General features: G+C 38.8%; 1 long non-coding RNA gene across 4 annotated transcripts in view; it reads right to left on the bottom strand.

Annotated features, from left to right (window-relative positions):
- The window catches only part of LOC104912274, a 36,564-nt gene extending 20,821 nt beyond the window's left edge, over positions 1-15,743 (bottom strand). For 2 of the 4 annotated variants that reach the window (XR_002117921.2, XR_794525.3), the window contains exon 1: positions 15,602-15,743. This is a non-coding gene — a long non-coding RNA (uncharacterized LOC104912274). The remainder of the gene's footprint in view (positions 1-15,601) is intronic. The other 2 variants (XR_794529.3, XR_794526.3) reach the window with 2 other exon arrangements.
- Positions 15,744-15,771: the final 28 nt, after the last annotated feature.

The following is a 15,771-nucleotide window of genomic DNA, read 5'->3' as shown; positions in this document are numbered from 1 at the left end:
ATTTATTTATAAAGCAGCAATGCAGCACTGCAAGAATTAGTTCTCTTCTGGAAATGTTTCCCATTTTATGCATTCCCCACATAAAGGAATGCACAGTAAACTTCAGTGTGAACTGCAGTGCAAATCAAATCCTACCTGTATTCTTTCATTTGTTTCTCTTTTGAAGCATTCCTTTGCACTGGGTTTTGTGTGCGTGCGTGCATTTTGTGTGTGTATTTGGTTGTTTTGGTTTCTTTTTTTTTTGTTTGTTTGTTTGTTTTTATTTTTTATTTTTAATGTAAAGCTTGTTTTATATCGATTTAGCAAGGAACAGGTAATAGCCATATCAATTTTCTCATAGTGAGATGTATCAGTAGAAAAACAGTTTTATAACTAGAAACAGAAATGACTAATCTATTGACTGTTACAAGCTATTCTGATTAAACTTTATATAGATGATAAATAACATAGGCAAGTTTTGTATTTGTTTCAGCTAATGCAGACAGCATTGTTCAGTAACAGGAAAGTCCATGTCTGCAGTATAACATAATAGAAATTGATATTTTGCATAGGAAATGGCATATATGTCTTGGAGTTTCCTATTTGTAGATTATTACATTTGGAAGAAATAACATTCTGTTTTATGTTTTATGGCAGTTTGAAAAATAAAAATGTACCTGAATCTTTAAAAAACAGAGCTTATAGCAATCTGGGCACATACTTAGAGTTTCACAAAAAGTAAATGGGATAGAAAGTATGTTTCACGTCTTCAGAAGGAGAATTTTCCCCCTTTTGAGTTGTGTGTTTCTTCATAATCATCATTTTGCAATATAATGTCAGAATGAAGCACAAAAGAGATTTTTTTTCCAACAATTGGAATTGCCATGGCAACACCCCAGATCACAGTTAAAGTTTGGTCCTGTACAGATAGTCACATTAGCATTTGTTTTTGTGCTGAGTGCAATGCTGCTTATGAAAAGCACTTCGGTCTCTTTAGTTAAGTATATAAGGTGTAATTTGATTATTTCTGAAATCTGAACTGTAAGATTTTGACAGCTCAATAAAAGGCTTCATCTTGAAAATCATGTATTTTCAAAAATGACACAAATCATCAAAAGAACATCAGGTACAGCTATCAATACCAAGAGCAGTTGTTTGCATCTCTAATCTCAATTATGCTGAATTTGAGTAACTATCCACTGTCTTTTCTACAGCAGCTCTTAACTTTCCCAAACATGTTAATCCTGCTGTATTCACAAGCACAAATACACAGAGACAGGTGAAATTAAGCGATGCATTTAAGCTACTAAAGAATCAAAGAAACTATTTTTCCCAGACATCTTTATGAGGATCATTTCCTTCCACTACTGCATAGAATCAGTTGAAGGTAAATGCAGACATTTCTTCTCTGACACTTCAAAATCCTATCCAAGTTTTAAGAAATTTAAATCCTTTAAATTACAAATATTTCATTCTGGTAACTCTACATATCTGCAGAGCATGTACACGTAAAGGTATCTGGATGTGTTCATGAGGCTTTTACACCACCCTTCAGGTCTGTAGAACAAGCTACCAGAAATAAAATACAGAGGGAGAATAAATGACCATTCTAGCTGGAATTTGATTCCTCCCCAAGCAGAAAGCAAAACCAGAAAATACTTTCTATCAAAGTAGCACATAGTTCATGTTTCAATTACTGATTTTTCAAATAGTGTGGAGACTGTTGTCTGAAACATGCTGGAAATATATACGAGATAACTGGAATTGTTCCTAAATAAACTGGCCATTAAATAGGCAAAGTGTCAAAGTACCTAGTACGAATTTAGACAGTTCTGATGATAAAATAAATTATCTAAAATACAAAAAAAAAAAGAAATTCAGAAAATTTAACCAATGGGGGAATGTTATGAACCATACAAACAACACAGTACAAATCTGTGGTCTTGGTATACTTAAGCATATATTACATACTCTAGGAAAAGTACAGTAAAGAATGTAACAGAAATTACTTTCATGTAGAGAGGAAATAACTTAAAAACAAGACCTGTATCTGCTTTCTCTTTAAGGGACAGCTGTATGAAGAGCACTAGCTGGGAAAGGGTCTTTAAGGTGCATGGTTGGAATGGATGATCTTAGAGGGCTTTTCCAACCTTGGTGATTCTACAGTTCTAGAATGTGGCATTTAATGAGGCGGTCCTGGTTGTTATTGGAAAGAGCCTAAATTCTAACATTTTGTGAATATACAGAGTCTGCTTGGAAAATACGCTGGTGCTTGAAGCGTTATATCTTCCTGTTCACATTATAGATACCACTTCCATTACCTTCATGGACCCAGGGTGACAAGCCTACCTTCTCAGATTAAAAAAAAATAGAAGTGACAAAGTATGAGATGTATTTAAGGGTAGAATTAGCAAACATAAAATAAAAAATGATAAGGAAAAAAGCCCAGGGCCAGATAGTGTTAGCTGCTGTGGGACTGTTTCCAAGCACCCATCAGAACTATAAGACCTATTTAATCACCCTAAGAGGTATGCATTTCTCTCCACTCATAATATTGCTGCCTTAATACACTGGTATCCTACTCGACATACAAACACTCAGAGCCAGGCAATGTGTCCCCAGATGCTTTTAAAATCAACAACCTCAACTGCTGCAAAGCCCCTGGCAGATGAGCCCTACGTGTCCCAGCCCTGAGAAGCCAACAACCTGCTGCATCAGAAGCAACTTCAATGTGATCCATTTGCAGCTGGATGTTAGGGCAGAGAAGGGAACTCTTGAACTCTTTGCTACAGTTCTTCAGTATCATTTCACTTTGTATAGGAATTAACTTGGATCAGCTTGAAGACACTGGTATGTTTTGAATTTGCTTTTCCAGACTTCGTACTGCTAGGCACGAATGATTATTCCCCTTAATGAGAGGCAATAGATGAGCTGAGCTGTGAGAACTCCATACTTCGAAGACTGTAAATCAAAACAAAGAAGAGGGAGGGAGCTGGGAAAAAAAGGCAGCCAGCAGTGAGGCCACACCACTGCGCATCTGGGCTTTTATGCTTTTCCATGCTGCTGTACAATTTTTCTACTAGCTCCTCTTTGAAGGAAATAATTTGTAGGTAGCTGTGTCACTGGTAGCTCTGTCTGCAACCATGCGATTTTATTATTCAGTGTTGTGTTTTAATAGTCATTTGAAAGCGTTATTGAAATATCTCAGTGCACATTATAGTGACTCTTGTACCAGTAACTAAAGATGCAGCCCCCAGGAAGTGCCATTTATTTCAGCAGAGCACAGCTGCACTAGAGGAAAAAGCCTGGGGCACCCGCAGCAGCAATAAGGAAGCAGAGGGAATCAGCAGCTTCTGTCTGTTCTGAAAGAGGAAATATCTCCTTTAACGTATTTATGTGCAAACACTCTACACAATTACAGACAGTTCTAGAGTTGTCCCCCATTTGCTTTATTCCTGAATTTATTTTTCTTCAGGTGTTTTGATGATTTTGCTAATCTTTTCCTCTGCAAAGAAATATATTCCTTGTAAAAAGTCTAGCAGCTCTTTTTTTGGTATCCAGCATGCCCACGCTTGGAGGTTACACGCTAGGAAAAGCATATGCCCCTTTTTGACTTGTGCTTGTGCTCTAAGGGAGGAAAAAGATTTTCTTCCTGTCCTTTTTTTTTTTTTAAACACTTTTTAAAAAATTACTATGATGGCAATTCAAAAATATTATTTTTTGAAAAACATTTCAATGAGGTTTACAATAGCTACCAGAAATAGTTATTTACTTAGAGAAGCAGAAATGGGATAAAAACACAATTCAAGTCAATTTTAAACCTTCCACCTATTCCTAAAAATGAGGGTTACATTTCTGATGACTCCAAACTTAGGATGTTTGGCTGTGAACCTCCTTCTCATGCTATCAAAGTTGTCTGTTGTGATCTGCAACAGGTCACCTAATCTATATCAGCTGTTTTTCTTCTTCCTTCCTTGGCTGCCTAATTGATGCAGTGAAATAATCAAGATGGACAATAGCACTCTGCTGCTGATACAGCATGGAGAAAAATGAGGCATGATATTCTCAAACACAGAGCTCAATTATAAAACTGGCGTTAGAAATTCTTTACCATTTTATGATGCAAATAAAAATCTGAGTTATGGAGGCTACATTTACACATATCACAGTAGCACAATTAAGAACAAGCAAATACACGACAAAAGAGGAATCTGAATAATGATTAAACCTCATGGGGGTGAAAACCTGATCATGAAGGACACTTCCTCCCTAGTTCATAAGGTGGGGTAATGTGTATTTATTTACTTAGGTAAATTTTCAGTGTGTACAGTTTCAGTAACTAGAAATGTGGATGCTACAGTTACCATAAAGAAAAATAAATAACGAAAGTCACCAAGACACATTTTTTCTCTTGTGCATTTTTAAAAATCTGACTTAGATTTTTTCTTCCTATTTCCTTTATATGATGTCAAGAGACTAAAGTCCAAACCACCTAGCTATATCACTGAGAAAATAAGTCATATGACACGCTCAATTTTTAGAGTCATTAGCTATCAGCAGTCATCATCTTAAGCAGTGGAGTTAAAAAAACCTAAAGAGAAAAAGACAGAATATATTTGAGAGTAAAAAGCCTCTGTGGGTGTTGATGGAAGTATATGGAAGAAACCAGCAAGAACAGTGGATAATGGAAGATTGCTTGTGCAGGTAGTGGGCTTATCTATATGACAAATTGATGAAGAATGAGGAGGAAAACTATGTTGATTTAATGCTGGCAATTTGAAGCATAGGCTGCACAGCAGTTTCAGACAGAAATACCAAGATAAATTCAGAAGCAACCCTTGCTCTGACAGATTAATAAAATACCAGGAATTATTTGAGCTTCTTAGAGGAAGGGATCACTAAAGAGCCCTTCGAATACCCAAGATATTGCACATATGAATAAAGGAACGGCTCATCCAGCCCTTGCCTGCCTGTTATCAAGAACACGCTTTAAAATGATATCCAACCTTTTCTAGAAGGCATGAAAAATACATATTAGAAGTGAATAAGAAAAGAATAAAGTGAACATCTGCTACTGATACAATTTTACAAAAAAAATTGCAATGGTAGAGCCTTCAAAGAAGAGACCTAAGAATGGCTTACCTGAAATAAGAAAAATATGTTACACTGGGTCTTATGTTTCAACTTACGCTTTTTAAGCTTGTTATTTGCAGTAGAGATGTTCATCCAGCTAAATGGAAACCCAGAATTTTTATAACTCAAAAATAGGACAAAATGACTTACTGTAAACATTTCACTGCTCCTTTAATCACACCTGTGAATGTTGAGTTCTTCAGTTATTTTATTATTACTTATTATACAAAAGACAACATTTTCCAGAAAAAAGGTGTTGGACAATTTCAGGTCTGGCAGGTATTAAATATGTGGTCTGTATGCCCATGGCTAATAATGTCAGTATAACCCTGTCATTAGAAATTATACTCCAGCACATTTTAACTAAACAGCTAATTGGCTGGATTTCTGAGAGAAAGACTGACCTTACCAGCATTTTTTTTTAATTCCAAACAATCCAACATTCTCAGAAAGCTGGTCAGCTCCAGAACTCTTTGAAAAACAATATGGATTAATTTACATACATTAAAAAAAAAGAAAAGAAAGAAAAAAGTGGTCTTAGTACCCCTCTCCTTTCCCCAGAAAGAAAGGATTACTTCTCTGGAATAGTCAGCATTTTGCCTTACTGATGAATTATTCACGGAAAGGTAGGACTCACTTTCTTTCCCAGGGGTTACACAATGTCAAGTGAAAACTTGTCATTCTGCCAAGAAACACCAACGGTGTGGAATAATTCTACTGCAAATGACACAATCACCCCTTCTCATGATAAGCACTTTTGATGTGTATCTGAACTCCATCTCTGCAAAGGATGCCAAGAGTTACCAATAATTTGATGTTTAATTTTGGGGAAACTGGAAAATTAAAAAGCTTCTATGAACAACTTCTACTCCCAGGTTTTATTTCTAATTTATCAGCATTGCCTAAACTTATTATTCATTGCACAGTCCTCTGCCAGCTCTATTTTCAACAGTGATAGGCACTGTAAGCGCTAATTTTAACAATAAAATAACTTGTGTTCTAAAAATGCCCCACATTTTTCATCTCAATTCCATGAAGAACGGCTCTGGCCTCAGTCCAGTGGACTATCTCAAAAGGCCTGGAAGAGCACTCATCATGAAATGTGAGAGTCACTCGTGTTCTGGTATCTGGCTGAAGACTTTAACTGTCCATTTTTTCATGCAGTGCCTGTAGATTTAGTACAGAGAATGAGGTATTTAGGATGCTTCTAGTCAAGTTGTTGGTTCTGATAGTCAGGAAAGAATTTCTTTTATTAGGGAACATTTCTGGGAAAGGTCTGCTGTGGTTTTACACCTAATTTACAATAGCACTGCTAAAATAAACTTTTTTTTTTTTTAATCTAAACAATTTGCTGTTTACAACTTAACATACGCTTAATGCCAGCACAAGTATGGAAAGCACTTCCTTTCCAGAACAAAACTTGAAATTTGCCTAGCAAGCTCAACTCTTACAGGAAAATCTTCGTCGATTCAAATGCCTTCTTGGTAATCTCTCAATCACTCTCCAGAAGAAAGTTAAGATCATTTTGTAGAGCTAGCTGTTTCCATAAATCAGCTAGAAGAGAATCTCATAGAAACTCCATCACCTGTGTTCCATAATTCAGTTCTGGGTACTCAACACGAGAAAGTTGTAAGTAAAAATTTAAATCCGTGTTTGTAAAAATCTTGATCTACCCGTTCTGTACCAAAACTAAGTTATGGGCATGGAGTTAAGGAATAGTGCTAGACTGATCCACACACAAAACACTTTAAAAAAGATGCCCAGTATTACCTCAAAGTACAATCTGATCAGAGGTGTTTGAACCCACAGGTGTGGTAAAATAGGAAGCAATTCGTCTAAAAAAATAAAATAAAAAAATCTATGCTTTTGGTGGAATAGGAAGAATTCTCTTCAAAATTTGTTTTAAGACCTCAAGGTCAGACTAATGTACCTATAACCACCTAGACCACACTTCCTTCTCCTTTAACCACTATTTATTTGATATACATATTGTATATCAGGTACGAGAATTCATGAGCCAGCCCCTTCCTCTTTCTGGCTAGGGAACAGTTGATCACTGCCCTCACTATGTCCAAATTTTCACATTTCGTAGCTCATCTTGCAATGATTTTTATTTTAAGGTCTGTGGACACATTCCTATTAGGCAACGTCCATTTTCCACCAAAGTCAATATCATCAGCTCCAGAGGACAGAATAAAGAATTTTCTTACTCTTTAGGTCTCAGCTTCTGAACAGTGATCCTACGCTCTTCCTAATGGTTTGTTTCTGTGAGTGCTTACTTAAGGCTGGGTAATTTTATCACGCTCAACATCCAGCATAAGGTCTAGTTCTGCTTGATGCCTGTTGCTTGTTCAATTCATCCTATTCCTAAGCTTCTTTACCTATTTTGCATAGATCTATTTGCTGTCAGATTTTTTTTGCAATCTTTATTTCATTCAGTTCATTTATTTTTATTATATAGTTATTTGTCCAGTTAAGAATTTGTATTTTTTTCTACAATGCTTCCTTATTTTTTATTTTGGGTATTAACTCCATATAGTTTTCAAACTTCTCAGTAAGAAAGTTCCAGATATTTCTAAGTTCTCTAGGTGGATTTAATCTTCCAAATCTATCTGAAATCCTCAGCTACAGACCTACTGGTCTTAATCCTATCATTTAACTTTATCTGAATCACAAAACATACATTCCTCAATCAGTTCATCTAGAGTATCTTCATTACTTAAGTGAAACATTAAAGTTGACCTCTAACTGGCAGAGTGGGAAAAAAAAACAACACCCAAAACAACAGAGTCAGTCAGCTATTACCAGCAGAAATAAACAGTATTATTAGTGTTTGTTCTCCCAGCTATGCTGAAGAAGTTAAGTACTCCCATGTGTAAGGCTGCCCAACCATCTGGTCACAACTGCTGGTCGCATTTAACCATGCATAAAACATTAAAACATGGAGTGCTTCAAAAAGATTCCTTTTGGTAACTAAATCACAGACTCACAAGATTAGTAGAATTTTACTAGCCATCCTTCCCTGATTTTGAAGTGCTTTTCATTCAACCAGAATAGCTACACTAGTTACTCTTTAACCTACTGTAAAATTAACATGCAATTCTATCCTTTGATTGCTATGTCCCATTCAAGATCTGTTTTCCCACTCTCTTTTTCCAATCCTTCTAACACCCTGCATTTTGCTGCTCCAGCTCATCATATTTGCATAAAAACATTTAAATTACTCTTTCTTTACCATAGACATACTTTATTCAGATTACTCAAAATCCTTCTGCTGGTTACAGAACCTAACTACAGCCTGAAGCACAGATCTGGCCTGTGCAGCACTTTTCTCCCCTAACACCCAACCCTGCCCTCCCAGACACACAATGGCTGCTTCTGCTCAGCTGCAGAGATACCACATTCACTGGTGGCACTTATCACTTATGGGTGCACCCATCAGTGCAGGAATGGCAGAACAAGGAATCCATGCATGGAAACTGCAGGAGCTGGATCAGACTGGCCTCCTCAACCATTGCAATCCATGCCATTCTCTTCTCTTCTTGCTCTCCATGCTTCTGTGTGCGGCTAGCTCCTTCAGCACTGAAATACATCTGAACTCATTTTTCTGTTTACTAGAGGTATGTTTGGCAGTTCAAAAAGCTGTCTTAACTCCCATTTCTCAGTTTCAGGCTCATTTTACCAATTATGTCAATCTCAATCTGCAAAGGCAGTTTACCAATGCTATTTCCTTACTTTCAGCTTCCTCACTATGCAGCAGTATATTTCATTATTTACCTTTTGATCAATTGTGAGATTATTTGTATCCATTCCGCTCAAATGTCAGTTACCTAAAGATTCTCTGATTCGTTTTTAAATGGGCTTAATTTTGTTTTAAAGCTATTAGCATTTCAGGCTATACTTTTACTGGTGACTCATTCCTTCAGTTTCTGTACTGAACTGTATATTACCTGCTTTTCCATACTACAAAAATAATGAGAAGGAATGCTTTATTCAATAGATCATACTTTTTTAATAGGATGAGTACCCAGAGGATTATTCAGACTTTTTCAGCTGGATTTAAATTAATGGCTATCGTGCTTGTTTTGGCTGTCTTCTTTTTCCTCCTTTACCCACATCTATAGGCAGATGTTTGCATTCAGATGTGCAGGTAAATCCAAGGATAAAGGCAAAAGGCATTCACACACCAGCCACATGTTCCCAAGGGAACCTTAGGCCAATTTCTTCATTGCTTTATGAATAATTTGCATTGGTTCTGCTACAGCATAGGAATCTTGTCAGAGGTTGTTCCTAAGCCCTAAGAAGGCACAGAGATGACTAAAGAGATTTGTTCCAATCTATCCGATAGCTCTTATCAAGCAGAGAGGATAGCTGAATGCCAGGATGGCCTTCTAGTGCTCCAGCATGACACCCAAACCATTTGAGTTGCCTTATCCATATCCTCAGACAGAAGCCATGGGGCTTACTAAGAATTACAGGAGATACTTTGGTAGAGCGGGAACCAAACGGAAGTCTCCTATATATCTCACATAACTCCTCCTGGCAGCCAGAATGGCTTTCTTAAGCACAGAGGTGCAAATTCAGGTGAAGATACTTCTCAGCTATTACAACCCAATAAAAAGTTGAAGCAATTCCCAGCTGATTCACAAACTGACAAGTTTACCTGTGATTGTTTTCCTATGCTTGGCTACGGAGTGCTGCATCTGCAGAGCTTGCTTATCAGTTCAAGAGAAGCCAGAAGGTATAAAGTGGAGCTCTCCACTAAGCAAACCCAGAATTCCCCTCAGAAATGTATAAGGAAAATGAACCCCTTCCACCAATTGTTCTCTGCTCATTGCTGTGCTTAATTAATATCTGTTTTCCTCATGTATTCAAGAACAAGAACAGTTACTGGCCTTACATTCTAGCCTGCTTCATATGCAAAATAGAAATGTGAAATTTGGTAGTACAAATCATTAAGTCAATTTAAATAGGAATTCCTACAGAACATCAAATCAACTCCTGTAGCACAGGCTGCAATCTAGCAGATAGTCATTTGCTGTCTTATGTGATAGCACACAGGAAAAAAACCCATATATTACCTCTTTTGGCTTTAGAAGTTCAGTGAAGTCAAACAAAAAACATACGGCTTTAATTCACAGATAACACCTAAAGAAAGATGTAGACATACACCTAAAGAAAGAAGAACTGACCTCTCTAGCCCTACCTCTTCCTTCCTCTTCCCACAGCATCCATCCAGCAAATGCTTCTCAGAAAGGTGAATACAGAAGAGACCTTTCATACGTGTACAAGTTCATCCAACAAAGCAGGGATTTAACTCATAGGAGCTGAGAGGTACACGCACTCTTCCCTGCAATTTCATCTTGCCTAAGAGCTTTTACTTTTTCTATCTGTGGAAAATAAGCAGCAGGGCTGCAGAACTACAGAGCTGGCTGCAGCCCACCAGAACACAGTACTTTGGCACCTCAGTCTATCCACAGATCTCACTGAAAACACAAGTTCTCTTGCAAATCCACTGGGTCAACATCTCAAATGCTCTGCCACCACATCATCCCTAAGTGCAAAATCAGTTGAAGAAAATATAGATCTAATTCCATTGTTTCCCCTGTAAGAAACAGGCAAATCTGGCCCTTCACGACTATGGGACCCAGTCAAAAACTGCTGACATCTAGTAAATCAGAGCAAGCTGCAGAAAGCATATGACTGCTTGTACCACTACCATAAATTGCATCTATTTGAAATATTTCCTTTCTGATCTGGTCTAGAACTCTTGCAGCTGCAGTCTGACCACACTGTCCAAAGTCACGCTGCATCCTGGATGATGTCTTGGCATAAAACCTTGACATTTAACTTGTTTCCTCAGCTATTCTTTTCTACTCTGAGAGGCACCGGTTAATCTCAGTACTTGACAGAAAGTCTCCCAAATTCTTCACAGTAAAACCACCATGCTGAGAGGAAATAAAATGGAAGAATTTTCTTCATGGGGCTACAAAATTAGTGAAGCCTTCTTTTCTATTTTCTTGTGTGCTCTGCTACATCTCAATATATGGCACTCCCGCCAGATACATCTCATGCCTCAGCTAATCCTAAGCAACACATGCAGTGGTGACAGACCAGGGAGTAGCTGGTCTTCGTACTTCATTTGTTCTGAACAGAAGGACACAAATACTGTCTGGCGCTTCTCTGTCCACAAGGACCAACTGATATTTTTAAAGCATGGAGCTATTTTGGCACACTTAGATACAAAATAAGGGAATTATGGTAAAAACAGTTGCTTCCTATGCTATTGGTTTCATGTTTTCCCAATGAGGGATTGAGCTGGAACGTAAGAAATAATCTTACATCTACAAATCTGTCTTGGCTCTGTTTTGGAGTTAGGTATATTTTTTAATGGCATTAAAACAACGTTGAGTTATTTAGCAACATTACTGCAAACCTTGCAAGGAGAGAAAGTATATTCTGGTGGATCAACTGCCAAGTCATCATGCAAGAGCTTTTCCACATCTTAATATTTGGTAAGAAAACTTCTAAAATGTTGCAAACACAACTGTTTCCATTCTAAGGTCTATGTTGGGCAAGAAAGTACTCTAATATTACCCCGTTACATGTTTTATTTATTCCCACACCTGCTTCTCTAACATTCTCTAACCGTATCGACTCAGACATACTTGTTTTGGTCACTTCTGTAATTTTCTGGTATTCAGATTTTCAAAATAACCTCAACTATTAACTGGCTTGTATCATTTCTTTACAAGGAATAAGTAACAAACTGACACTGCCTTTGTCTTGCAGGCTGCAAAAAGATGTAAATAAAAGAAACCCCACTGTATTCTTCATAAATGACAAAAAAGGTATCCACTAAATAAACCAGAATTTACACCTGAAGACGCTTCAGTTCCCCTGGCAGGCTGTAATTGTTTACTTAATCTGGATATCGATTGTAGTTAGACTGCTGGCTCACTTCTTTCGGCTGCAATTTTCATTCTGGCAGTCTCACATACATGCTTTAAAATTCCTCTCTGTGGCTGCATTGCTTGCATTCTTTCCTCTAGGTCACAATCCACCATCGAGAACTATACTTTCTTCTCTGCATTATTTTTTTTTACATTTTCCAATCTCCGTAGAACAAAAAGGGACATACTTTATCAAGAATAACCCTGATACACTGCCCTTTACAATAATACATCCAGCATCCAGGATTTAGCTGTCCAAGCACAGGCAAATAGCACCCATAGAAGGCTGAGAAGCTTCCCTGATGGCAGCAGCAGGGTGCATTGCCACGGGTGCCAGCGCACCTCAGGGCCCCTGGCAGCAGCTGGTGGCTGCACTGCTACCCAGCTCCTGGCTGATGGTACCAGACGGTGAGGCTACTATAGGCAGTGTGATTCTCCACTTATTTCTAGCAAAAAAGACTTCTGTAGCAGATTGCCAGCATGCCATCAGCCTACTGGCCCCGTGACACAACGCCCAGATCAATTTGCTCAGCCTATTTCCACGCCAGGAGATTCTCGCCACAGATCACACAGGTTTGCAGAGCACTTGCAGAGCATGTGGACTGCACTGCAACAGCTCAGATATTTCATTCTTTAACTTCAGTTACAAGCAGACATCTGTAAATGCGTAACATTCCTATCAGTTGCTGTCATTTCTTTCCAGTTATTTAGCAGACAGGACCACACCTGGTCATAAACAAGCAATACAGTGGCCCAGTGTTAACCTCCTTCCTTCTACCAGAAGTTCAGAGCTCCAAACTCGACATCAGGAAAAGTAAGATAAGAACTTCAACATATTTATCAAATTTATCTGATAAACCTTTAGAGGTATGTTAAGTATTAATATATTTCTTGGATACTTTCAGACTCAGAGGCACTCCAATATTTCACGCCATAAAATATAGATTGCTAAACACACTATTCATCAAAAATGAGAAGAACAGCAATTATTTGGAAAAATGAAACTATTCCTTCAACAGAAGAGATAATGCTACATCAGAACAGACCGACTCTGACAGCAGTTCAAAGTATTACCAAAAAAATCAATGCTTTCACATCCAATGAAGCTCAGCAACTGTTTTTAGATGTGGTAAAAAATTATAAAACCCAATAATGCTTTACCTGGAATATTTTCATGTCTAAAATTTGGCAGAGTCACATAACTTAAAAGGATAGTAAGTCTCTAGGTATCGATCAGGGCTTGCGCATCTACAATGTCATAAAACTGATCTGCAACTATAAAAAAAGATAACGTGATTATGAGAACACTACATTGTAATTTCCTTTGGGTAGTCAGAAAACAAAGACCGTCTGATGGTCTCTGAAATAAACAAGCCTGGCATTCACCCACCAACAGAAGCATTTTACAATACGTCAATAAAAGTACAGCCTATTAGCATAGTAGCAACAACAAGAAGAAGGCAATAGAAGAGCAAGAGTTACCTTTCAGCCACAGCACAGCATGCAGTTGGAAAGCAAAGCCTCTCACATCTAACCCAAGAGCTTTAACACTGACTCTGCCACCAGTTCAGGCGTGGCACACAAAGAGTTAACCTGATTTTGAGCCATTATATGGAGCTTACAGTAAAGCCTGCTCTAATAAAGAGTATGATAGGAAGGTCAGCCCTTAATTCACCATCAAACTATCTTCTGGGTGTAAACATAATGACTTCTGCTTATACATTAGATAACCCTGACAAGAATTCTACTTGACAATGCATTTTAGATCTGGAAAACTGTGCTCATTTGTGCCAAGGTGTTGGATGTCAGCAGATTTACTAATATGCTTATTATTTGCACTTCAGTGGTGGAACAGCGTAAAACACCGTGAGCCCTCTGCACCCCCCACTGCCTGGCTAGGGAGGACAGGAAATCAAACAGGATTTAATCCCGTCCATATCACCCTGCATTTGGTGAAACTCGACAAGTCAACATTAAGTATTCAAAGTGGTATTGTGCCCTAAAGGGATCACATGCAGCCTGCACATGAGAGCAAAGGAACAGCTCGGTTCTGCTTCGGTGTTTGTAAATTTAATTTGTTCAAGAAAAAGCGACTCTGGAAGGGATTACTAGCGAGGATCAACACTCTTAGCAAGGAAAAAGGGGAAATGCAAGCAATGCAACACTGACAATTTTGTAATACAAAACAGCTTTTCAGGCTTAACTGTATAAATAAAAGTTGGAGGCAACTGCAGCTCAGCCCCTGCACAGGCGAGTGCTGCACCCAGTGTTCCCCAGTAGGAGGGCCTGGAACACTTCACAGAAGTTCACGACAACTGTACAGTTACTTAGAAAACACCACATTTTACAATGTAGTAAAATTTCCTTGCAAAAATATTGCTGAGTGTGGTCTCAGTGCAACAGCTAGTGGGGCAGTAACATTCACGGCATGAAGACTTCTGACATACTGATCTTTATTACCAAGACCTAACTCAGGGAAGAATACTTATGGTTACACATGCACATCCTAGGCACACACAGAAACTCAAGATCAACAGCAACAGACTTTTGAAATAGCGCAAGAAAACCTGTGAATAGCCTCTGCTGGGTGTAGCTCTGTGTTTGTGCTCCCACGGTATCTCAAATACTCAGCTGTTTACAGTTGTCTCTGCTCCTATGCCAGAAAATCGGTAACAAATTCCTGAGCCAGTAAAGAGCTCTGTCTGCTAAATCCTGCAGGGCGAAGAAGTGCTGGTAGCTGGGCCTTGCCAGGGAAGGGAGGATGCCCTGAAGCCACAGCTGGGTTCCCTGTGCCCTCCCATTAGTTAGGCACAGCTGCAGTAGGCATGGAGCAGGCAGGTGCCGGTGAGGGCAGGAAAGTTTCCTGCTGTGTTCCAGCACAGCTTCTGGTGATGACCGAAATTCCAAGGGACTCTTATGTGCAGTTCCCAGAGCAAAGGACAACCAATACCTTTTTTGCACAGACTGGTACCTCAAATATAAAGCACAGAAAGCAAAGCACTGCCACTGAGCAACCTAAAAATACATCTTGTTAAGCTTGATTAATGAGATAATAAAAAACTATAAAAAGAAAAAAAAATCCAATTAAAGCACATTCTGAGATTTCTCTCCAACAGAAATAAAGAACCCAAGAGAATGGTAAAACTTTGAAAAATTAGTATGATAGAGATGACAGCCTTAGTATTCAGGACTGCAGTAGATCAGTTTTATACTTTTTTTGACTGCTGTCCCTTATTTATCATCCCTAACGCGTGCCGTCTGCATTTCTGGTCCTTGCTAAGTTTCCTTTTATTCTGTTACTGCCTCACGAGTATAACACCTGAATTTAAATACAAACACATAAAAAACGTGGCATTTTACAGGCTGCGGGTGCTTCATTCAGAAGCACGGCGTGTCTCTGGCACTTAAAAACAGAGGAATAAAAACAAACCCAGAGAGGGCACAACGCTCATCCATCACCGCTGCGGAACAGCAGTCAGAAGACTGTCCCCCCCTTACTGCCGACGTAAGAAGAACCGATTAGAAAGGGAAGTAACCTCGCGATACCGGTTTCCAACCAGCAGCTGGTACGTGAGGGCAGCCGGAGGCCGGGAAGAAGCAGCACGGACCGCAGGAGACAGGCGGGCAGGCGGTGGGAGCGCGGCCGCACGGCGCGGAGCCGGGCGGGGCACAGCTGTAGCTCCCCCTGGTGGCGGCCGCCTGTAAG

This window comes from Meleagris gallopavo, chromosome 10 (assembly GCF_000146605.3).
Source record: "Meleagris gallopavo isolate NT-WF06-2002-E0010 breed Aviagen turkey brand Nicholas breeding stock chromosome 10, Turkey_5.1, whole genome shotgun sequence".
Taxonomy (NCBI): domain Eukaryota; kingdom Metazoa; phylum Chordata; class Aves; order Galliformes; family Phasianidae; genus Meleagris; species Meleagris gallopavo.
Note: the sequence above shows the minus strand (reverse complement) of the source record. Positions and strands in the feature narration are given on the sequence as shown.